Below are 23,140 nucleotides of genomic sequence, written 5' to 3'. Positions count from 1 at the left end.
TTTATCCCCTGCAGCATCCACCTGTGTAACCAAATCTCACTTTAAATGTCATCGAAAAGTTTTACATCAGAAATGTGTCCATCTTTTATTAAGTGTCTGTGTTGCTCTTTTAAATGTGCTTTATGTAGAGCACCTGCTGATGTAATTAAGTTTTTATATGCATGCTGGAAAGGCCCTTTGTTCAAGACAAATTTCCTTAGGGGCAGCCGAGGTTTCATTCATTGGCCCGTGCTTTCATAATTCTTCCAGTTAAACTTTAAACACAATAAAGGCACATGTTCAAGTGTACAGTCACTACCAGGCAGCAACACAGGAATCCAATACAAATCTTGTGTGAAAGAAATTAAGTGAAGGCTTATTGGATTCATGCTGGTGTTTCTCAAAGCCTATAAAGTGGCCGGTACAGCAGGCTGAGCTCTTTCGGTGCTCAGCAGTCGTGCACAGTGGAGACAACAACAGACATTTGATGTGTCCATCGCCGCTGATCACCGACCGCTCTGGTGAATCCTCTTCAGACTTGGACCGTGGACAGGAAACACAGGTGGCATTGCATTAATGATCGGCGACTTGCCTCCCACTTTGATTACAGAGCACTGATCTGCTGTGAACAAACGACTGATGTGGAGCCACGCTGTTGGGTGAGCGGCTGAGCGCGCGCTAGATGGAATAACAGACAGAAAGCAAGAGAGAGTGGCCGAGCGAGCGAATGCTGCTGTTCCCACCAAATCCATCTTATTGGATTTTTGGCTGCGGGCATTCATCACTCTCTACCATTGTGCTTCTTGGGGATTGGCTGCAAAAACTTTAATAAAAGCTCACACACTAACAACACACAAAGACACAATGTGTTCAAAGAGCCCTTGTGATTTCAAAATGAGGAATTTTAGCAGAAGCATTAATTTTGCTGTGTGCTGGCATCAAACAATCACTTTCAAAGCCCAACCAACACACACAGATTTTGCTCATAAATGACAAAAAAAAAATCAGGTAATGTGTGACACTGAGAAGGCCATCAGCAGCGGCATGTGTGTGTGCACGTAAGAGTGTGTGTGTGAGGGCTCTCCTGAGAAAAATGAATTGCAGATGATGCAGCAGGCGGAAAGAGCAGCTCTTTGCTTCCTAACAAGTCTCCTCAGACAACAACCTGCCTCTGCTCTGCAGGCAAAACGGATGCAACAGGTCAGTGGCAGCACTGCTTTGGGAAAATCCAAACAGTGTCAGCTTCTCGTTAATTGGTTTGATCTGCGATATAATAAGCTACGGTCCCGTTTCAGCAGGTCTCATTCAGCTCCAGCTTCACCGCAGTGCTGACCCAGACACGGCTCATTATTTTCAACTTTTTAAGAAAATTTTAAGATTTTTTGACTTTTCACAAGATGAACTGATATACTGCAGCCCACACAGTCAATACGTGTTTTTCCAGTTGAACATATGTAAAAACTGAATGTATGAGAGCTATAAATCCACATCTGGAGCACACAGCAACCATAACAAAATAAATCCACTGAAAAGTGTTTTGTTCCAAATATTCCTATAACTGTCTTTTGTTGAGCATAGTTGTGATCCCTCATAAAAGGAAACACTCTCTAGTTTCCATGTTGTGTAGTTTTCATTAGCAAGTGTGACCTCGCAGTCAGGGACATAGCAAAAGGGTTTCTCTTCAGTCACCCCACAGAAAAACAGTAAACATCATTAAAAGGTTTAGCCCATCCTCACGGAACCGAAGTTACATCCAATAACTACAATTTTTAACTCCACCAAAGAGGTTATGGTTTGCATGTGTGTCATTATTTCTGCAAACACACATTAGCTGGAAAACTTTGGATGGGTTCAGAGTGGGGCCGTGTTTTAAATTAGCTTTTAAAGTTTACTTACATCCACTAAGTTCAATTCAATTCAATTTCAATTCAATTTTATTTATATAGCGCCAAATCACAACATAAGTCGCCTCAAGGCGCTTCATAGATACAGAGAAAAACCCAACAATCATATGACCCCCTATGAGCAGCACTTTGGCGACAGTGGGAAGGAAAAACTCCCTTTTAACAGGAAGAAACCTCCGGCAGAACCAGGCTCAGGGAGGGGCGGGGCCATCTGCTGTGATTGGTTGGGGTGAGAGAAGGAAGACAGGATAAAAGACATGCTGTGGAAGAGAGACAGAGGTTAATAACAGATATGATTCAATGCAGAGAGGTCTGTTAACACATAGTGAGTGAGAAAGGTGACTGAAGGAGAAATACCCAGTGCATCACGGGAATCCCCCAGCAGCCTCCACCTACTGCAGCATAACTAAGGGAGGATTGAGGGTCACCTGGTCCAGCCCAAACTATATGCTTTAGCAAAAAGGAAAGTTTTAAGCCTAATCTTAAAAGTAGAGATAATGTCTGTCTCCTGAATCCAAACTGGAAGCTGGTTCCACAGAAGAGGGGCCTGAAAACTGAAGGCTCTGCCTCCCATTCTACTTTTAAATACTCTAGGAACAACAAGTAGGCCTGCAGAGCGAGAGCGAAGTGCTCTAATAGGGTGATATGGTACTACAAGGTCATTAAGATAAGATGGGGCCTGATTATTTAAGACCTTGTATGTGAGGAGCAGGATTTTGAATTCAATTCTGGATTTAACAGGAAGCCAATGAAGGGAAGCCAAAACAGGAGAAATATGCTCTCTCTTTCTAGTCCCTGTCAGGACTCTTGCTGCAGCATTTTGGATTAGCTGAAGGCTTTTCAGGGAGTTTTTTGGACAAGTTCAACCTTATGATTTATTGGTTGAAATGTTTCAATGGTCCTGAGCTTCCATAATGAAATAGGGGTTAAAAAGCTTATTATACACGAGTCCTCACAGTGTATGTCTGCATGACATTGCAAATAAAGTATTTCAGGGCTTTAGATATTTTCTTCAGTGATTTTCCATTCAGAGGTAAAATAAAGGGCCAAAGGTAAGGAGTTTTCTAAAGCTGGTCATCCCTTTAAAGATTGCTTTGCTCTGCCACTGCACACGGTGTCAGCTCAAGATTTGTGATTTGTCAGTTGTCATAATAGCACCCGAGTAACAGTCACTGCAGTCAAATAGATTTACAGCATCGCTTCGAATCTTGTAGTTTGACACATTTTGAATCTGACACATTTTAAATTTGACAAGGCCCGTGACACAGACACATTTTGTTCCCGTACACATGGCATGAAAATTCATGCGATCAGATGACAAGTAGACAGCTAAAAATATAACTGCGAGTGCAGTAAACACAAGCTCAGAATCAGCCAAGTTGTACAAGGTCTGGGTTTCATGTCATCGCACACTTTGGTTAGTCAATATGTACAGTGTTTCTTACCACCCTGAAGCACCTTAGTCCTCTTGCATAATGTATGACATCTGGTTGGCTATAGTCTGTCACCGGTTGTTGACAAGTTATATTGCAAGCCCGTATTGTTATATTGTGACATATAGTGACAATTTTCCGAACACAGAAGTATAATCGACTTCTCTTATGTCTCGCCTTGTGCTCAGAAGCTTGCAAAAGCCACGATGCATGACTTTTGGCTACACTTCAAAGACCAAGGGAGGAAAACTGTGTCACAGAGAAGCAGTGTATTCAGTGAAATGTAGACTGGAACACACTGAAGCATTGTGTTAGATAGTGCAGAAATGGCTTATATTTCAGGAGTCATTTGATAATGTTTGATGTTTTAGTACTTTTCTCTTTCATGCTAACAAGAGCTGGAAGAAGACTGCAAGGTTAGGTTTTCACTATTATAAAACAAAATGTTGAATTTCAGCCTGCAACAAAGGTTGAGGGAACATGAGAGGCACATTCTGCATAGTTAACGAATTTTAAGAGCTTAACAATCAGCTATAAGTCTAAAATCAGGGTATTCTTCATGTCCTTTCCTTTTTTATTTTCCAACATAAACACTATAATAATAGTTTTTAAAAAACAACATATAACTGTATAGTTTAGCAATGGCTCGAAAGAATTTGCCACCAGTGCAGACACATTGCAGCACTGATCCTATTTATTTGCGCACTGGGGAAGAAAAATCTGATCACCAGCTGGCAGCAGAGAATGATTCAGAAGTCCATTTCACATTCTGGACTCATGAAACTACAGCTAAAGAAATGTGCACAACGCACACACACATACAGAAAGAGAAAAATATACACATGTACACCAACAGACACACACACATAAGATAAAGTGGTCAGGCGTTTAGGAGACACCACAAAGCCATTTCCATTTCACAAACTTCACACTGTTCGGCTCAGGGCTGTCAGATCCTGCTGTTCTCCAAAGGACAGAAAGCAAAGGAGGAGGAAGAGGAAGGGTTAGGGAGAGGGATTTAAGATTGCAGCTACACCGTAAGAAGTCAAACAAGTGCAAAGTGTTTTGAAGTGAAGTAAAAGCTTTGTGCCGCATCCAACCGTCTAAACTTCACGGATGAATTCGAGAGTTTCGAAAGTGCCGTCAACCTGGGCAAGATCTTTAAAAAAAACAAACTCATCTGCGTTTTAAAAGATTGCTACATGTAAATGGTTCTTATTCTTCTGAGACAGTTACATGTTGGAATCACAGATGAACAGAAAAAGTTGCAGCGGATCATTTGTTCCATTTCATCTCCTAAACCAGCGCTTGGTTCCCAGATCATAGTGTCTTTTCAAACACTGATTACAGTCCAGAGAGTGAAGAAACATCCTCTCCCAAACAAAAGACAGGCGATAGAGCCTGATGCAAAAAAGACACGCAGCTATAATTAAATCTATTGTGATGTAATTGGAATAAAAAACATCTCATATTCTGTATAATTGCTATGTGGTCTTGCGGCACAATTTGTAAGCTATGGTCTTCTTGAAGCATAACCCAGGCAATATGCCAGGAAATTTTTGTGATGAAAATAAAAACAAGACTGATCGCTGGCGGAATTATTCCCCGCCCTGACACACATCACGCCTCCGACGCCGCATTTAGAACTCCAAAAGGAAGCTCAACACCCTCAGACAAGCGCCCGAAGGGGCTGTGTTGTGTTGTAATTGTGATATAATTGCTCACAGCAGAAAAAGAAATGTGGCTTCTTGTCTTCATGTAATACAACAGCTAAATGATTTCTTAATTTTTGTTCATTTTCTCATTAGTTTTGTAAATGAGCAGTTTGATCAAGCTGAGCTGTAAATTGGAGGCTGCGGTGTGGATATCTTCATCAAAGCATGCGTGTGGATGGGTTTTAGAATGTGCCGGAATCTGAGCATCCACGAAAACTTCAAATGAACAGCGTGAACAAGTGCCACTATCAATCAGCTGCACAAAGAGTACGATTCCCAAAGACCTAATTACCAGTCTAATCATTAACTAATTGGTGCAGGATGTTTAGCCAGATACATTCGCACTTTTCACTTAAGACTTCACACGTTCATCTAGGCTTGATTCTATGTTTTCACATTAACAGAGAGCAGAACTAATAACACCTTCTCAGTCAGTCCTGTTCTCTCATGTTGGTGTGAGGGAACACAAAAGACCCAGATACTGAAAATACGAAGAAATCTCCTCAGCCCCAAAGCTCAAAGTAATTAATTCTGTAAAGGCACCTAATTCAACCAAAAAGGAGGAGGTCATCCTGTACAAGAATAAGAATTACAAGTAATCCCACTTTGATATCTTGAAGTGAACGTACCTTTTATAAAGTGGGCATAGAAAAGAAGAGGGACTGAAATAAAATCCAGATGACCTCAAGGCACTTTGTACTTATATTATCACACAAAGTCAACTGAAAGACACTCACGGGTGAGAAAGAAAAACAGGTTTACTTTGTGTGCTTAGAAGAGAGGTGAAAATGTGCCCACAAAAGTTAAAAATGTAAGTTAATGGAAACTACAAAGCCTTACTGGCCAGCTGGAGTATTTCAGAGGGTTTCTTAGTTCATCATATGTCTGTGTGATTTAGAGCAGAGTGTTTTGGTTTTCTCCCATATGTCCAGAGAAATGTAATAAGGGCTAAAGGGCCATTTTAAGTTTTTAAATAAGCTGTTGTTGTGAGAATCCCTGCAGTTGACCATCCCTTTACCCAATCTACTGTAAGCTAGTACAGGGAGATGGTAAGAAAAGGATAGACTGATCAACACAAAAACTGTCTGTGCTTCAATTATTTCAATAAACACACAAATTACTATTGGATTTACGTGAGGGTGTGTCATATGATGTGTGGTAGAACCACAGATCATGAATATAATAATAGCTATAGCCACATATGGTATCACATATGTTTATGTTAACCACCTGCTGCTCGAACATTGTTATTTTTGGGTACCAGGAGTAACGGTACTTGTTATCCAGTTCATGAGCACTCATCAAAACTGTATAAACTGTAAAAAGTGTAGAGGATATTAGTTCTTAGATAACTTCACTGAAATTGTTTCAAATGATAACAACACTTAGATCCCTTCTAGTTTAGTGATTTGACTTAGCTGAGGTGATTCCTAGCACAGAACTAGCAGCATAGTAGGCACCCTCCTGTCACTCAAAGTAGCTGTGCCTCTAATAACAAACAACTTTATGCCTGTTCCTTTATTTCCCAAGGGGTGACCAGAGCGGATGGATCCGCATGACTTATTTGGAACCCTTCAATTTATCCAGGTTTGGGAACATCACTTAGAGTGCGCTAGCTTGTGTGGTTCTGCCGGAGGTTTCTTCCTGTTAAAATGGAGTTTTTCCTTCCCACTGTCGCCAAAGTGCTTGCTCATAGGGGGTCATATGATTGTTGGGTTTTTCTCTGTATCTATGAAGCGCCTTGAGGCGCCCTTTGTTGTGATTTGGCGCTATATAAATAAAATTGAATTGAATTGTAGCTTACTGCCACCATGTTTATTTTTATTCCCGTGGGTATCAGTGGGCTGCAATTTGACTTTTAGTCTTGTAGCTAGGCTAAGCTAGGCTACGCTAAGCTCAGTTAAGCTAAACCTGTCTCGATCTCTGTATTGGACACACTGACACAAAGCAACTCTGTCAACACCATAGCTGCAGGGATTTGCTTGCCACACATTTTGTCGTCTGCTCATGTCCTCACTATGCAGGGACTGTGGGATCAAAAAGTTTGAACATGGCTAAAACTGTGATCGTATGTAGGATAAACAGAGATGTGTGTGCATTATATCACTCAAAGCATATCCAGAATTCGAGCCCATCATAACATATTTACAACATAAATAAATCATTTTAAGTTAAATTCAAAAGGCATGCCGTTATCTTTGCAATTGCTGTATGGTTGCGCATTTCATTTCATCAAATAACTGATGCGAAAACAGGACACGAACCCAAAGTCCAGCATAATAAGGTGCTTTGATTAAAAATGGATTGAACTATTTCCTGGGTGTCCCTCGAAGAAGAGAAATTGATTTGGCTCAACAATGGTATTCCCGCACGTCCTTAACAGACTCTGATAATCAAAATAAACTCATACATATAATATAATTCAAGTCCCACTGTCACAACTCAATTCATCTAATTAAAGTGGCAGAGAAAAAGACGGGATTTTAAAGCAAGTTGGCAAACTCACACAAAGCAGTCACGACGATCAAAACATCTTACTGACATCAAGAATGCAGGAGCAACATCTGGCTAGTTGTTAAACCAGATGCATGAGCTCAGACTGGCAGCCATCATTTTTTTATCATTGGCTTTTCTTTTTTTAAGCTCGATATATTCCTTTTATCTATGTTTTTTTGCTGAGGCGTTTCAAATCCAAGTGCCTTACAAACACCTTTGTGATGGAAATGGATAATGAGCTTTCCCAGAGGGGTTAATCAAACCCATTGTTCGGCAAGAATGAAAAGATGTGAAAAGATGTGAAGGGGAACTGATTGATTGTGTGGTTAAAAAAAGGGAATTGCTATCCCTTTCTCCCGGGCATTTACTTGTTTCCTCCTTGATATAGGAAGTGATTTATTTTGACAGTTACCTCATTGAGTTTATTTTATCCAAATGAAAAGTCGTTCTTGTGAACTCAGCAAGCAGGAGAAGGAGAAACAGAGTAATGGACAGGCGCAAAAAAAAAAAAAAGAGAACAGAGCATGCAGTGATTTTTTTTTTTTTTTACAGACGAAGAAAAAGATAGCAATTTTAAAAAGATATCAAATTAGGAAACACAGGCATAAATGTGTGAAAGTAGCGGTTAAGAGTTGTGACTAAGCTCCTGGCTGAGAGCCTGGTGGGCTTGATGTGACCCCTCAGTGGAGGAGAGAGCACAGTCCAGCTCTATAATTAGAAGACACACAGTGCCACTAATCCGTACTGAATGACTAAAAAGCAGACAGCAAGTTTGCTCCACAGGTTGTGGAGAGTGAAAGTGGTGGTTTAAAAAAATCTAACAGAGGAGAGAGTTAAGTTCTACTTGTGGTCTGATTTAGGTGAGGCTGATTTAGCCCAAAATAAATCAAGGGTTTCTAATAGGATTTCAGATGTGTTAACACACTAAAGCTGGATTTATAGCTGTGCGTTACGTGGTTACGGGCTCATATACAAGTTAAGGTTAACATCACAACTTATATAGAAGAAATGTACTGTGTTTGATTGCCTTAAACAGCCTGTGTTTTCTCGGGGTAAAAGTAAGAGCGAGTTAAAGACAGGCAAGGTAATCTTCCTCACAGGAGCAACGGAGAAGGCACATTTTAGAATCAGCCAAACCAGACCACTAGGAATTCTGTTTGTTGCCAACATTTAGTGCCAATGCAGGAAGCAGTGTGCCCCCCAGAGATAAAGGTGTGTGGCCAGAGTACTGGATGAGCATCCTGGATGTCAGACTGCCAAAGACTGGAATTTTAATCCCATCACAGACTAACTGAGTCCAGTCCAAATCACATATTTGTTTTAAAGGGATATGTGACACCCTCTAGTTTTAGACCCTTGTGTTAAAAATCGAGTCAACGCCCTCTGTAAAAGTGAAGTCACGGGGAAAAGCAAACATTTGGGACTCTTTCTTACAGAATGCAGCAGATATGTACACATAATCCTTCCCTGATCCTCAGATGTGCTGAGCTTCCTCTCAGTTTGACTTTGTATGTTACATTAACTATAAGAAATGCTGTGGTTTCCACAGTTTGCTAGTCTTGGATGATGCACACAAGTCTAGATGTGTGTGTGCGGGCAGCCTTATGGCCTTGTGGCCATGTGGCAAAGACATAATGCACCACATATGCTCATGCTCCTCAGGTGGACTTGTACTTCAAAGATGTACAAAGGGAAAAAACTACCTTTTTTTCCTGCAGCTGTCCACATCCTTGTCCTCAACAAGTCCTGAGCATAATCCCCATCTTAGCCAGCAGCTTATCATCAGAGGCTGATGACCCTCAAGTACATAAGCAGTAGACCTAACCAGCCTCTCTTATTCTCTGCCTCCTTGTCTCCATATGTTTGGCATCTAATTCGATGGAACACATTCTCATTCCTCATGCGACCCACGATATACCGATTTACATCTATGTTTGTGGAAAACAAAACTCATTCAGGATCCCTCTTTTTCTCGCAATCTTGAGCTTTTTGTAACAAAATAGGGTCCTGTCCGTGATTTAAACGAGAGAAACCTACACAGATAAAGGATGAATAAAAAATTTAAATAACAAGCTTTATTAACACACTTGAATTCTTGAAGAAAAACCATTGTGTATTACCCTTTTTTTCCCCAATTACGGAGCACGAAACGATGTAAACACCACGAGTCTGTCAATTAGTGACGCAGTAGCGCCGTCTTCCAGATCGCTCTTCCAAACTAGTTAATTCGCAGGCAACATTTTAAATAAAGAAGATTTCATCCCAGCTGTTTCTTATGTTTGCTTCAAAGGGTGAGAAGTTTCATATTCATATGCCTGTGTGGTTCCTGAATAATCAAGTAATCAAGGATTTTTGATAGGAGGAAGACAAAGTGATTGTTATCCAAAACACTGCCTCTCAGACTCCATCCCCTTCCTTTCAGCTCCATGGAGCTTGTTTAGAGACAAGGCGATTACTTCAGAGGCAGTACAGGGAGAAGGTAATGCTGTTTGTCAAATTAACAAGCATGTACACAAGCCATTCCAACACCTATTGTAAAGTAGTTACACGAGCAAGCGGCTTAAAATATGCAAATCAACAATAGCTTAAGTCAACATGGCTTTTCATACAAAATGAAGATGGAGAAAAAAAACACTCATCATTCCACAATAAGCTTTGTAAAGAACTGAATAGTTCCAGATCCTGAGAGAGAAGGTTTGAGAGGGGAAAAAAGAGAAACACATTTAAGGATTTATATGTTTTTAAAACCTCCTCTCATTCAGATTGGCAGCAGCAGCAGTCAGCTTTCAAGTAGCTGCAGTAGACAGCTAATCATTAGCCAGTTAGCCTCTATTATGGCCTGGGATCCAGGCCTGGTGATAAAGAACCAAAGGACTGAGGGCTCACAGCTTAATGATCCAAAGATCAGCACAGGATTTACAGGCTCAGGGTTTTCTGCCACAGCCCCTGGACAAAAGCCCTCCTCCCTTTCTTCATCTACTTCAGCGGAGGGATTGAGTTCATAAAACCCGGAAACAATGTTGGAAAGTAATGAAATCTCCCACCTATCGTGGTAAGAAAAATAAAATGAGGGAGACATCAATCGCTGAGGTAAAGCTTCCAGTTGATTGGATGATAAATAAAGGCAAAGTGCCAAGAACAAATATTTCACACACTAGAACTTTTGCGGCGCCTTCAGCAGCGCTCTTATTTAGTTTTCTTTGAAGAGTTTGACATAATAGCTCATGGAGCACCCTGGCTTTACTTGGCATCGGATGAAAACTTAATTTAACTGTTTCAGACCCAGAGGATCAACGTTCGCTGAGTGTGAGCTACCTGCAAATGTTTAAAACAAAGCTTGCCGGGGTGCCGATTTAGCTCACTGGGCTGAGCAGGTGACCCAATATGCAGTAAGGCTAATGCAGAAGCCCGGGTTTAAATCCACCAAATCTGTGGCTATTTACTCCGTGACTCCCAGCTTTCCTGTCTTCTCTTCACTGTCCTGTTGCAGTAAAGACTAAAAAATCTGCAAAAAGTGTATGTAGAAAAAAAAGCTTCCTTCACAGCTTGTAGTGGATGCCATACAGACATTTATTTGTTGCAGACACTCTGCAACTACTGAAATCCTTCGCACAGGCTCAAAGGATCTGACATTTCTTCTGAAATCAGCCCCTCATGCTCACTTTCAGTGTTGGATACAAGACACCGGAATTTTTCCAGTTATCTTAACTGCCTCTTGAAACATGAAAGCACTGACCAAGTAAAACATCCACAGCCATTTCTTCTTCTTTGTACTTGTTGATAACTGTACACCTTAAAGCAAAACCACAACTCTCATATTTTTAAGCTAACTACTGAAATTTAGCGGAAAAAAGGTCAAAGGCTGATTAATATTTAATCAAATCCTGACAAAAAAATATTTTATTATAAAGAAATAATAATAATAAAGCAGGAATATGAAAGTTTATCTTAATCTGACAGCAAAAAAACTGTATTATCATTATAATTATTATTATTCCACTAAAAGACTGGATCTAATTTAATTCCTGCTACTGGCGTGGAAATCTTCAGGAATGTCTCTGTCAGGGCCCGGATTTGCTCAGCGGCTCAAACCCTCGATGAAGCCAAATGATTACATCATCAGCTGGCACGTGATTTAAGATCACACATCAGCCTTGGCCCGAGAGATTCTTTACTCATCTCAAGAGAACCTCTCCATCACCATCATTGCTGTCACCATCCCCCCGATAGGGCGTGAATGCCTCCTCTGTGAGTCAGGCCAAGGATCTGCCAGTGGCCCCACTTTCGCAAACTGAATAGGCACAGCTCAGCCACGTTTTAAGGCACCCTAATGTACCATGGCTGGACCACAAAGGCAGCGTGGTAATTTGCCAGGGATAATGACGCTCCCTTAATTCGGCCCTGGGGGCCACAAACAGAATACTTTAAAGAGCATCCCCATCCAGGGATGAGACCCATGTCTTCCCACCCCCATTTTTTTTCTAGGCCTCTCTCTCCCTCTCAGTCCAGCCCTTCCATCTCTTATTGGCCTGAAAGGAGCTTGTTTTCTTCCGGCTTATTGTTATCCTGAACTAAATATCAGCAAACAACAGCGGGGCTGGAGGAGACATCATGCCAACCACGATTGGAGCCCCTGATCTCCTCCCAGAGGGGCAGAGAGAACCAAGACAAACGCAGTGGAGCTTCTTCAAAGCAGCCAGAGAGGGAGCACTGCTACTCTACTCCAATGACACATATTAGGGGGAGATATTTAGGCCACAAATTGAATTGAATAGAGAAAGTGAGCTGAATGCATGTGCTGAGCAAGGGGAGTGGAGCAATAGAAAATAAGCAAATTCCAGGGATGGCCTTCAGGGATATTAAATACAGAGAAAGAAGTGGTTGAGATTGGAGCAAGAGCAGTCTCTACTAATTTTAGGAGAAATTGGGCAGAAGATAAAAAGGGCTTGAAATCAAAACCAAGATGATAGATACACTTGAGACTGAATAAAGCCAAAGAAAGCAAAAATTGAGTGGCATCACTTGCTTACGTTTTAATAAAAAGTATCCAAACAGCCTTCATATTTCACTAATTCTGATTAAGTTAGGGTTATTTAAATACTTTGTGCAGTGTGAACAAATACGCAAGGTTAGATTTGCAATGCAATGAAAAGTGCTTTAATATATATATATATATATATAGGTCCAGTTGAGTCAAGGTTAAGTCAATAAAGTTGCTACATTACAAATAACCCTATTATATATTTTATGAGAATAAAATAAAAAAATCAATGATGCATAAATTCTGATTTTAGGAGTACAACATTTTTGCTCAGTCGCTCAGTAAACAAGGTCATTTTCTCCGAGGGGATGCCAAACGTTTGACTTTCAGCTTCTCAGTTTGACTTTCTGTTATCCAAGGCGTTTTTTTGAACTGTTTACGTAACAATAGGATCTAGTTTACATAGCTGAATGAGCACTGGGACAGCAAAGAATATGATATCCAGGCAAAAAAAAACAATCTCACAAATAGGGATAGATTTTTATTAGATGTTGTTTCCTTCACTTTGCTCTCCTCCACATTTTCACAGATTTGATAAATGACTAAAAGACCTTCTAAAAACTTTTTTATGTCACTCTGGCTCATGTTCAGCTTCAGTGAATATGTGTGTTTGTGTGTGTGTGTGTGTGTGTGTGAAGGTATTTGAGACAAGTTAAATGAAAGTTTGAGCTCACTCTGCATGCCATTGTGTTTAAAACATGTAGGCCAACAGTTTTCTCACCACCTCTGTTCATTAGCACATGCTCAAGGCACGATCTGATATCGTCGTGTTGGTGTTGTTCCCAGATCATCATACTAAATGTTGTTCGAGGATCAACATTGCAAGTGACCAATCAGAATGTTGTGACGTCATACTTTTGCGACATTGGGAAAAATCGCCGTAAAACCAAAAACTGTACTTAAGCTGCGAGAAACCGCCTCTGTCCGCCGATCAACGGACCCTGACCGTAACCTTAACGCTTTAATAAACAGTAAGCAGAACTGATATTGTCCTTGCAACATTGGAATTTCATAAATGCCCAAATGGCTTGGCGCACAAAAGAATAACGTCACAACAATGTGATTGGTCACTTGCGATGTTGAACCTGGAACAACATTTTCATGATGATCTGGGAACAACACCAACACGAGGATATCAGATCATCCGAACTCCAGGAGAGCTTGCATATATTAAAAACTTAGCTTCAAACATGCCTACTATTCAGTTTTTTTGTAATCTGGATACCTTCCCTCAGGGGACAGTCACATTCCAACTGTACTCACCAACATAGCTATGAGATTTAAAAATGCCACGTTAATAACACATTTAGAAAAAAACTGTTGTACTTTGTGTACATTTTTGTGCAATTATGGACAGACTACTTTCTATAACTGCACAAAAAGCTGCACTACACTTCCCTTCACTCTTTTTTTTAACAGTATAATTCATTTTTTCTAGTAGAAAACCAACATTTTACTTAATTTTCGCCACAGTTCATCCAATCATTGGGTTTAATGTCTAAACCTAATATGGTGACGGGCCTTACTGACACGGTTTGGCCGGATGATTAAATCTGGCCCTGACAGTTTAAATGCACAGCAAGTTAAGAAAACACCAGGAAACATTTTTAAAAAGAGAAACCACTTCACACAAAGCACAAGGGAAGTGTTTTGGGGGGAGACGAGAACATGAAGGAACAGCTCCAGAAGTGACAAGCTAACAGTGAGCAGCTAATAGCAAATATATAAGTTTAGTATTACATGACTCATGTGATTAAAATACACTCTGACTGCATATTTTTCTCCCTCACAACACTGATGAATCTCCACTTCGTTTTCTCTCAGTGCATTTATTCGTGTGTTTCAGTTTCTATATGCAAAAACAACCCCCACCCAAAAAATCCACTATAACACTTCCGTTGTATTTTCTGAGTTTTTTCCTACTTCCGTTGCCTTTTGTGTGCTTTTGCAGGGTTTGTCTATTTGCTGGTTACGTTGCAACTCTCCAGCCCACCGTAGAAATATCTTAAAACGTTACATAAGATAAACTTTCAAGTGTCAGGTGTTGATGGACGGAATAATGACCCAACTTTCTTGCTCTTGCTACAGCTGAATTAAAAACAGCATGTAAAAGCTCTGAGAATGGCCCCAGCCTGCTCTGGTGAAGGTGATTTCAAAAGATGATTATGCACTCATGTCACCTGTATAATAATTTCACTGTGCTGTGTCAATTAGGCACAAGGCTGTCGACGACCGGAGTGCTTTGCTTTCACATGGAAAAAAGTACTTTTGACTATCCAGCATCAATTTGACACTCACTTATTTTATCCTTGTCTTTATTTTTTGTTGGCATTGTGCTGTTTTTAACTCATTTTTAAGTACAACAATTCGAGTTGTAGATAACTGATGCGTGGCTTGTGCATCATAGTTTGATTGATTGAACGAGATGGATAGAAATAGAGGGACAAAGAGAGGTGGAAAGGTAAACCTTGACCGTTAGCAGCCTGCATGAAACCCCTCCACCCCTACCTGCCCCCACCACTTCTGCTTATCCTCCTCTCTTCCGCCTCTACTGTAAAACTCTCCCCACTGCCTTTCAAATCACTTCAGTCAGTCAGAATAAAGGACTTTCACCAAAAAAGACTGCCTTACTTTTACCACAAAGGCCAGTGAGACTTCTTTTTGGTCTTGGGGGGAGTGGAAGACATTTAAATAAAGTTAGAATGAGAGGAAAAGAGTAATTGCTATCCTTCATCCACAAGACCAGAGAGAAATGTTGTTGTTTCCCAGGAAAACAATTGAGGATAAAAGTAAAAAGAGTCAACTAACTTGCTGCACCACTGCATAGCAGCAATTCAGAGAAGGATATAGAAACCAGTCAAAGTAGTGCATGAAAATGACACGGAGGCTCCAAATGAAAAAGATTAAAGTGTACTCACCAGCTAAGCATCACTGGGGTGTAGGCACAGGGGGCTGTGAGGGCCGTCTGTCCTTTTCAAATTGATTCTGTTAGAAGAGGAAAGGAGACAGAGAAGGAAGGGGGAGGGGTGAGTGTTTCACTAGCTACTCGCCTCCATCTCATAAGCAGAGCGCAGAACCACAAAGAAGTGCTGGCGGTCTCGTAAACAAACCGCCAACTTTTCAATGAAGGAGAGAAGGCGGAGCGGGAACGGCTTTTTAAACCCCAACCTTAATGGGGTTTGGGGGGCGGGGGGCTGAAGGGAAAGAGGGACCTGCGAGAGGCCTTTGTAACAACTGATGGCCTAACTGGACAATAACAAACCACCAAGTTCAGTATAGTTCAAGCACATTAAGCCCTAAACCTGACTCGACTCGCACAAACAACACAACCAATATGTGGCTCAACTGTAAACGAACACACAGATGTAAATGCGGCACACAGACGCCTAAACTGTGTCGAACCAAACACAGATGCTAATATACAGAGAGCACATTTGGTTCCAAGCTTTTTGATCTCAGTGCCACAGAGCAAATTGGAACAAATAGCCCTGGTTTGGTTTCTAAGGCAACCTGAAGGAGCAGCTCAGACTCGCGATCCCTCTTGTGTCGTCAGCTGCCGTGATATGGCTGCTGTTTCTTTCACTTCAACACAGAGGAGCAAAAATGAATCAAAGAGGAATGATAAAGTTCACTGATGATGATTTATTAACTGTACATCTTATAGGATGTTATTACATAAATGCAGAAATTAACTAAAAGGGCATTTAGGTTGGAACCAAAGAATAAAAGGCTTTGTTTTATAGTAATAATAAATATGAAGTGCATATCAAACTCTTAGTCAGCTAATTAAGCACCCAGTTCTTCGACCACATTCTCCAGCTTGATGCTGAGACACTTAAGAGTGAGAAAGACAGGTAGAAAAATACAGTAAAGAGGATTTTCCATGGAGCTAAGCCGAGAATTTAGGGCTGAGCAGCAGGAAGTGTCCGCTCACACACACAGAAACTCCCCATAATCTCCACTGTCAGTGTGGGATCAGGCTTTATTCACTGCAACAAGTGAGGAGGAAGAATTCTCATAAACTGCTTAGTCTGTGACCTAAAGTCTTATTCACTTTCTCACACACACACACACACACACACTTCAATGTCCCGCATCTACACAAGAAAGTCGTGCAGACAGGATCTGGGATTGCATGACCCTGCTCAGATTCAGTATGGCTTTATTGACCACAAGTGGCATGAATGTGATACTGGGCTCGGTACAAATCAAGCAGCAAAGCTGAGATTTAAGTAAGACAGATAACAATAGGTAACATCAGGGCCAACGTTTGGCTCCAGACCTCTGTGTGAGCACCTTCATCTTAGCGTGGGACATTTCAGATTCACCAATCATGGTGCTCGTGAGGCGTTTCTGCAGATCAGGTGAAAAAAACAGAGGACCAGCAAGAGTTTTGTTGATAGCAGCAATAAAGACGTCACTCTCAGTCAGAAAACATCGAGACTGAAAAATTGCAACGGGTTTGGATGAAAATGGCATCGGTTTTTTTTTTTCTTTTGTTCTGAAATGTTTTGACAGAACACACAGAGACGCAGAGAAACTCGTCACCAACTGAAATATCGCAAACATCACATTTTCTTATTATCACTATTGGATTGAATGTACACTGAAATGCATGATATATCTACCAGCAGCAATTCATGAAATTTATTATAATAAAAAATGAGTGCAGAAGCAGGACAGCGTGGTGGTTAGCGCTGCTGTCCAAGGTCCAAAGACATACAGTTAGTGGGGTAGGATTAACTGGTGCTTCTAAACTACCCATAGATGTGAATGTGAGTTTGAATGATTGTCTATCGGTGTTAACCCTACATCAGATTGGCGACCTTTCCAGGTTGTACCCCGGAAAGCTCTCAGCCTATGGCAGCTTGGACCCTGAATTGGCTAAGCAGAGGAAAATGGATGGATGAAGTCCTGAAAGTATTTTTAGTAATACTGCGCAATACTGCAAGTTTTGGTATATATTCAATGCCAAGTGAATACAGGGCCAGTACTGCTGATATTAATGCCGATACTTTTAACCTATAAAGCTTATGCAGTGCAGAGCACAGTGCGATGATTTATGAGCTGAATCATCATCAATTTGCGCATTTTAATGACCACTAAATCACTGCGATTTTTTACTTTCCACAATAATGAGTTAACACAACAAAACACACCGTTCAGTTTTTCATGCAGTTTGAAACTGTGTTTGTTGGAGACCTGGTAGGTAAATGTGCCTTCCGCTAAATCACTGTGGGTCAGATTGGTTGTTTAGATGTGCTATAGGCTAGAAAATAAACATGATAGTCAACACAAAAAGGTTCAGAATTTTTTCATAGTGCATGTTTGAGCAATAGTTTTTCATTTGCAAAAAGTTGTTTAACACAGTTCAGTGCTGCTAGTGCTGAACTTAGGGGATAGACACAAAGTATCAATCCCATCACACTAGTATCGGCCTGATACCAATATCAATGTTGGTATCGACACTATGGATATTTAGATCGATCTGCTCACCTCTAATGTTTAGATGTTTCAGACCCACACATACAGCGCAAACACACAGAGACATATATACAGAGCAATTACAACAGATGCTGTCCATCTTATTTTGAATCTTATCTTGAATCCTTGAAAGTCCTCTCTCTTCTTGGTGGTCATCCTGTGAACTTATGTGATGAACTAGTAAAGCTTTCAAAAACAGCATGAATCAAAGCAGACTGGAGGCACAGTCTCCAACCTGGAACTTTTTTTCTTTCTTTTTTTTTGCAAGCTGAAACTTTTGCAGCCCACCGCAGAGCATCTCACTCATTTTCTGTCCATAAGAAGTGATTATCAACATTCTCCACGAGACCCAGCAGCGAAAATCAAATTCTCCTAATTAAGCTCCAGTTACTGGTAACTGAATCAGGCAGTTTAATGAAGACTTAGCGGGAAGCGGGTGAAGAGGCAAGTTACAGAGCGGCAGGAGTTCACGGCTCAACAACTCTCGATGTTTATCTCACACAGAAATGCACAGGAGCACAAACACTTATTCACACATTGTACTTGTGCAGTTCAACATTCACCCTTTAGGCACTAAAGGAAACGTGTCTAATTAGGAGCAAATTACTGCCTGCAGCTTTCCAGTTGAGATCACTAGGTTGCTGTTGCTAAACAAACTTTTTTTTTATGAAGTTCAAATCGAACACAGCAGATCCCAGCAGTTACTGCAACGAGGACACACTACGTGATATGAGCTGGGAAAAGTGGCACTTCAAAGGCTCTCATTACTCTGTTATACAATCATGGAAACCTTTAAAGCCACTGTCATATCTTTAGACGTTACCACCAATTAATGTGCTTTTTACCAAACTTGCAACTTTTTCCCCCTAAAAATGGTTTGAAAACTGACACCAGCCCTTTAATTTTTTTTTAATTCAAACTGACTTAAAGTTTGTTGTAATGTTTGTGAGCGACGGAGCAGGTAGCGAAGTGTTTGATCTATACGTGTCGACTAATCTAATCGATCTCCCGGCAGCGCTGTGTCTCAGTTTTTAACAGCTGATCGTGCACACTCAAGTGCAGCCTTCAGTTAGAGTTCTGTCACATTAGTTCTGCTTCTGTGAAATGTTGAAAATTTCCAGAAAAATATGCAAATTGGCGTGTTGTTCAGTCGCTGGCTGTGCACTCAAAAGATCATGAATCTCGCATAATTAACTGAGCGTCGGTGACTTTTGTGAGTCATGTCATTTCGCTGCTGCTCTCTACCGAAGTGCGTGCTATTCTTGACAGCACAAAACAAGCAGAGGTGGCGTGCAACTGGCATTCCCAGGGTGACTCAGGCTGCAGCAGTGCTCGTGGGCAAGGCAGGAGCCATAAACCATGCCAGTTTATGAAAATATTTTAAAAACATCTGATTTTAAAGGCATAATGTTCATTTCGAATGGTAACAAAAGTGTAGACAGATTGTTTTAACCTGACCTCACACAGAGACAAACCATAGATTGCAATTTAGTTGGAGTGTTGTATGGTGTTTGGGTTTGCTTGCCTTGTTTTGTTTACATCAGCAAACAATAATGTGTCAACACAGCAGGATGACGCGCCTCAATTATGATTAGCTGTGTGGGAAAAAATGCACATTTTTCAAAAGCATCACTTCAGCTGTGTGTCATTAAACTTCACACTAATGTGGTTATCAACTAACAGACTGGTTGAAATACACTGTTCTTGTCTGCCTATTCGCATAACAGAGCAAAAAGGAAGCAACCTTTAACTTTAACTGAAATATATAATCAGCCAATCACATGGCAGTATGGTAGGCATTTACATAGATGTGGTGAGCATCAGAATGGGGGAGAAAGGTGATTTAAATGACTGTGTGCTTGCTGGTGCCAGAGAGGCTGCTCTAAGTATTTCAGAAACTGCTGATCTACTGTGATTTGTCCCACACAACCATCTCTATCTCTGTTTCTCTGGGTGAAAATACCTTGTTGATGCCAGAGGTCATAAGACAATGGCCAGACTGCTTTGAGCTGATAGGAAGGAAGCAGTAAGTCAAAGAACTACAAAGCTCAGATCATCATAAACAGGGTTCTTTACAGTGAGGTTACAAACCCAGTAGTAGCAAAGTGTACCTAATAAAGTGTCCAGTGAGTGTATGTCTTCTCTTCTTTGTATTAAAATTAATGGCATTTCCAAAAACAAAGCTTAATTACTTAATTGTGAGAAGTAAATGACTGATTTGTCTCAGAGATTTTTACTATCAGAACAACATGTAGGAATTTTTCCCACTAATAACTAAACTAAAAGTGATAAATAAACACAAAATGAATTCATTTTTATATGTAAATAAAATAATAAACCTAATCAACAGGACACGGAGGGAAGAGAACGAGAGAAGGAAGGGAGACAGGGGCAGTAAGGCTAATAATCTACCACATCCAAGAGACTGGGAACCAGAACACACACACACACACACACACACACACACACACACACACACACACACACACACACACACGCACGCACACAGAGCTGCTATCCGAAAGGTCGAGCCTTACATACAAGACGGTTTAATTTGCACAACCTGAAACCATGGCATCACACTGACGGGCAAAGTCATCTATTACCCTCGTTATTATGCACCGTCCTCCTGTGTCTTCGCAGCCCACTGGCTGAGTTTCCAGCGCAGTTTCACATATCCTCGGCTTTTCATCATCACATCTGACACCTGTTTATATAAGTCTTAACCTCTGACCTCACCCTCCCTGCTCTCAGAGACAACGGCGCTAGGTGAGCAGAGAGGTCGCCTCCGTTACCGCGAGAGTGGAGACAAAAGGTTACAGCGGCAAATGAATTGAGGACTAAATGTAAAGACCAGAGGGGGGAATAAAACTAAGGGTGGCCGTCCTGATCCAGGCCTCCGTGCCGTGTATGTACTTGCATGTAAAAATGTGTTCCTGCACTCGACGTCTTGGTGAAAAAGCAATTTCAGATTTTGAGCAATGCGTATGTGTTTCTGATTGCTCAGTAAGCTCAAGTGGGTCTCTGTAGTAATTAAGTGGCACCTCCATTAAAGACGCCTTGGGCTGCTAATACATCAGTGTTAGTTTTAAAGCTGCACAGCTGACCAAACGGCTTAGAGAAATGATGGGGAGCTAACTATGCTATTTAAATTCAACAATCCTCAGAGATGTGACATCACCACGTGCAGAGTGCTCTTCCGCCGCTGAGTCCAAACACTGAATGTTAATGATGTCTCTGCAACAAGCTTTCATCATTAAAAAAAAAGAGAGAGAAGGTGACATTATTACTGCTACGATTTTATTATTTATTTTTTAAATCCCTTTAAAAATTTACCCCAAAATCTTCCCCTTTCCATCACTTTGACATGCTCGCTGCTGCAGTTAACATGTACAGCTGTATTTACGATTTATCGATGGCAGCTCCTGCCATTGTGTATGGCTCACCAGCTCAACTAAATGCAGCTAATGATAGTATTTCCACAGGTTTCGAAAGGTGATTAATCTGCTTTAATAATGGCCATTCAACTTAGGTTGAAGGTTACATAAAGGGGAGACCCTGGGCTAACAAGCTTATAGTCTCAAGTTAAAGCCAATTAAATAGTAGCTGCTAACAGGGCAACATTTACACTTACATGCATTTGCTTTGTTGACAGGACTTCCACTAATCCTGTAAATTGATGCCATCATTTTAGACTGCTGTAATAATTCTAAAGGTCACTGGTATGGGATCAGTTTAACCGTAGAAGCATTTTTAAAAACAGCATTTTTTTTAAAACAGCATTTTTTAAAAAGAGCATTTTTTTTTAAAACAGCAATTTTTTTAAAACAGCATTTTTTAAAATCGTATTTCTGTCTTTTTCTTTATTTTTTTTTAAATCTACTTGTTTCTATTTGAATATAATTTGCACTTTTTGTTGTTTTCCCGTCCATACAACCGAGTCCACGGCTTACTCGTGAAGATCTCTCCATTTTGCGCTCGCATGATGTCAGCCTTACAATTTGAGGAGGAGGGGGGAGGCATAAATATCTTATCGTTTTTACGTAACCCCTTTAATGACGGTAAGCTCTCAAGCTGGCCCTTCTCAGTCTTCAAGTTCCTCCATAAATATTCAATCGGGCTGAGGTCAGGTGACAATCAGCACTCCTCGGTTTTCTTTGGTCTTTAAGTAGTTTTTTGGTGAGGTGAGTTTGGGCTCATTATCCTGCTGCCGCACGATTCCTTCTGCACAAAGATGCAAAGACGAGAATGTCGTGCATCGCTGATGGAGTGCTGCTTCTCCTTGACCTCCTTGGGCCATGATAATCAGATATTAGACGTAATCTATTGTGACAGCCCTACAACCACATTTGCATATTCCCGCCAACATGTTTTGCTTTTGGTTTGATCGACTGCGATGACATCCTCTGTCGAATTTCTCTTGCTGCATATCATCATCCGCTGTGAAATACTGTTAAAATTTCACCCGCACCAAGTATTTTGCCTCATTTTCCTCTCTTTACAAGTGCTTTACAGAAGCCGCTCATCTTCTTAGACCACTACTAGAGAGTCTCTGTCTGATAGTGCTTTAGCTGATTGGAGTCTTGTATTGGTTATTTAGCCAATTCTGTGTTGTGATGAAGCTCCTTTTGCAGCTTTTATTAAGCCTAGCAGGATGTATTGATCTTCCAGTGCTTTGGATACAGCTGAGCCAATTTGCGCAAAATATTTTAGCGTAGCGCGCGCGCACTGCCCCCTCAGAAGACTCCAGTCCAGCTGTGTCAGAGTTAACATGGTCAGTGCAACTAACAGAAATACTTTTAAAAATGCTCTTTTGTTGTCGCTGCTTGTGTTTTTAAATATTTCTTTCTCTCGTTACCCCCTTGCAAGCCTACTAGGTGTAACTCTTGGAGCTCTGTTCTGAACTGAGTGGTTTCTCTCATATTTCAGGTCTGCTTATAGAATAGAAATGAATGAGCTGTGCAGCTACCCATGGAAAAACACAAAGGCTATTCTAATGGTCAAACTATGTCTTTATTTGCATATAAAGTGGCATCTGAGCTCATCATTAAAGGTACAGGGGAGGTCCGAAACTGTAGTCTTTATGAG

General features: G+C 40.8%; 1 protein-coding gene across 5 annotated transcripts in view; it reads right to left on the bottom strand.

Moving 5' to 3' along the window:
• sema5ba (sema domain, seven thrombospondin repeats (type 1 and type 1-like), transmembrane domain (TM) and short cytoplasmic domain, (semaphorin) 5Ba) overlaps nt 1-23,140 on the bottom strand; it is a 183,800-nt gene that overhangs the window by 131,342 nt on the left and 29,318 nt on the right. For 4 of the 5 annotated variants that reach the window (XR_005696243.1, XM_040034790.1, XM_040034792.1 and 1 more), the window contains exon 2: nt 15,487-15,553. The exons of the other annotated variant lie outside the window; for it this stretch is intronic. The gene's annotated coding sequence lies outside the window, so the exon portion shown is untranslated. The remainder of the gene's footprint in view (nt 1-15,486; nt 15,554-23,140) is intronic. 5 annotated transcript variants of the gene reach the window in all.

The sequence above is a fragment of the Simochromis diagramma genome, unplaced genomic scaffold, assembly GCF_900408965.1.
Source record: "Simochromis diagramma unplaced genomic scaffold, fSimDia1.1 OVJJ01000091.1, whole genome shotgun sequence".
NCBI classification, from domain to species: domain Eukaryota; kingdom Metazoa; phylum Chordata; class Actinopteri; order Cichliformes; family Cichlidae; genus Simochromis; species Simochromis diagramma.
This window is presented reverse-complemented; position numbering and strand designations above follow the sequence as displayed.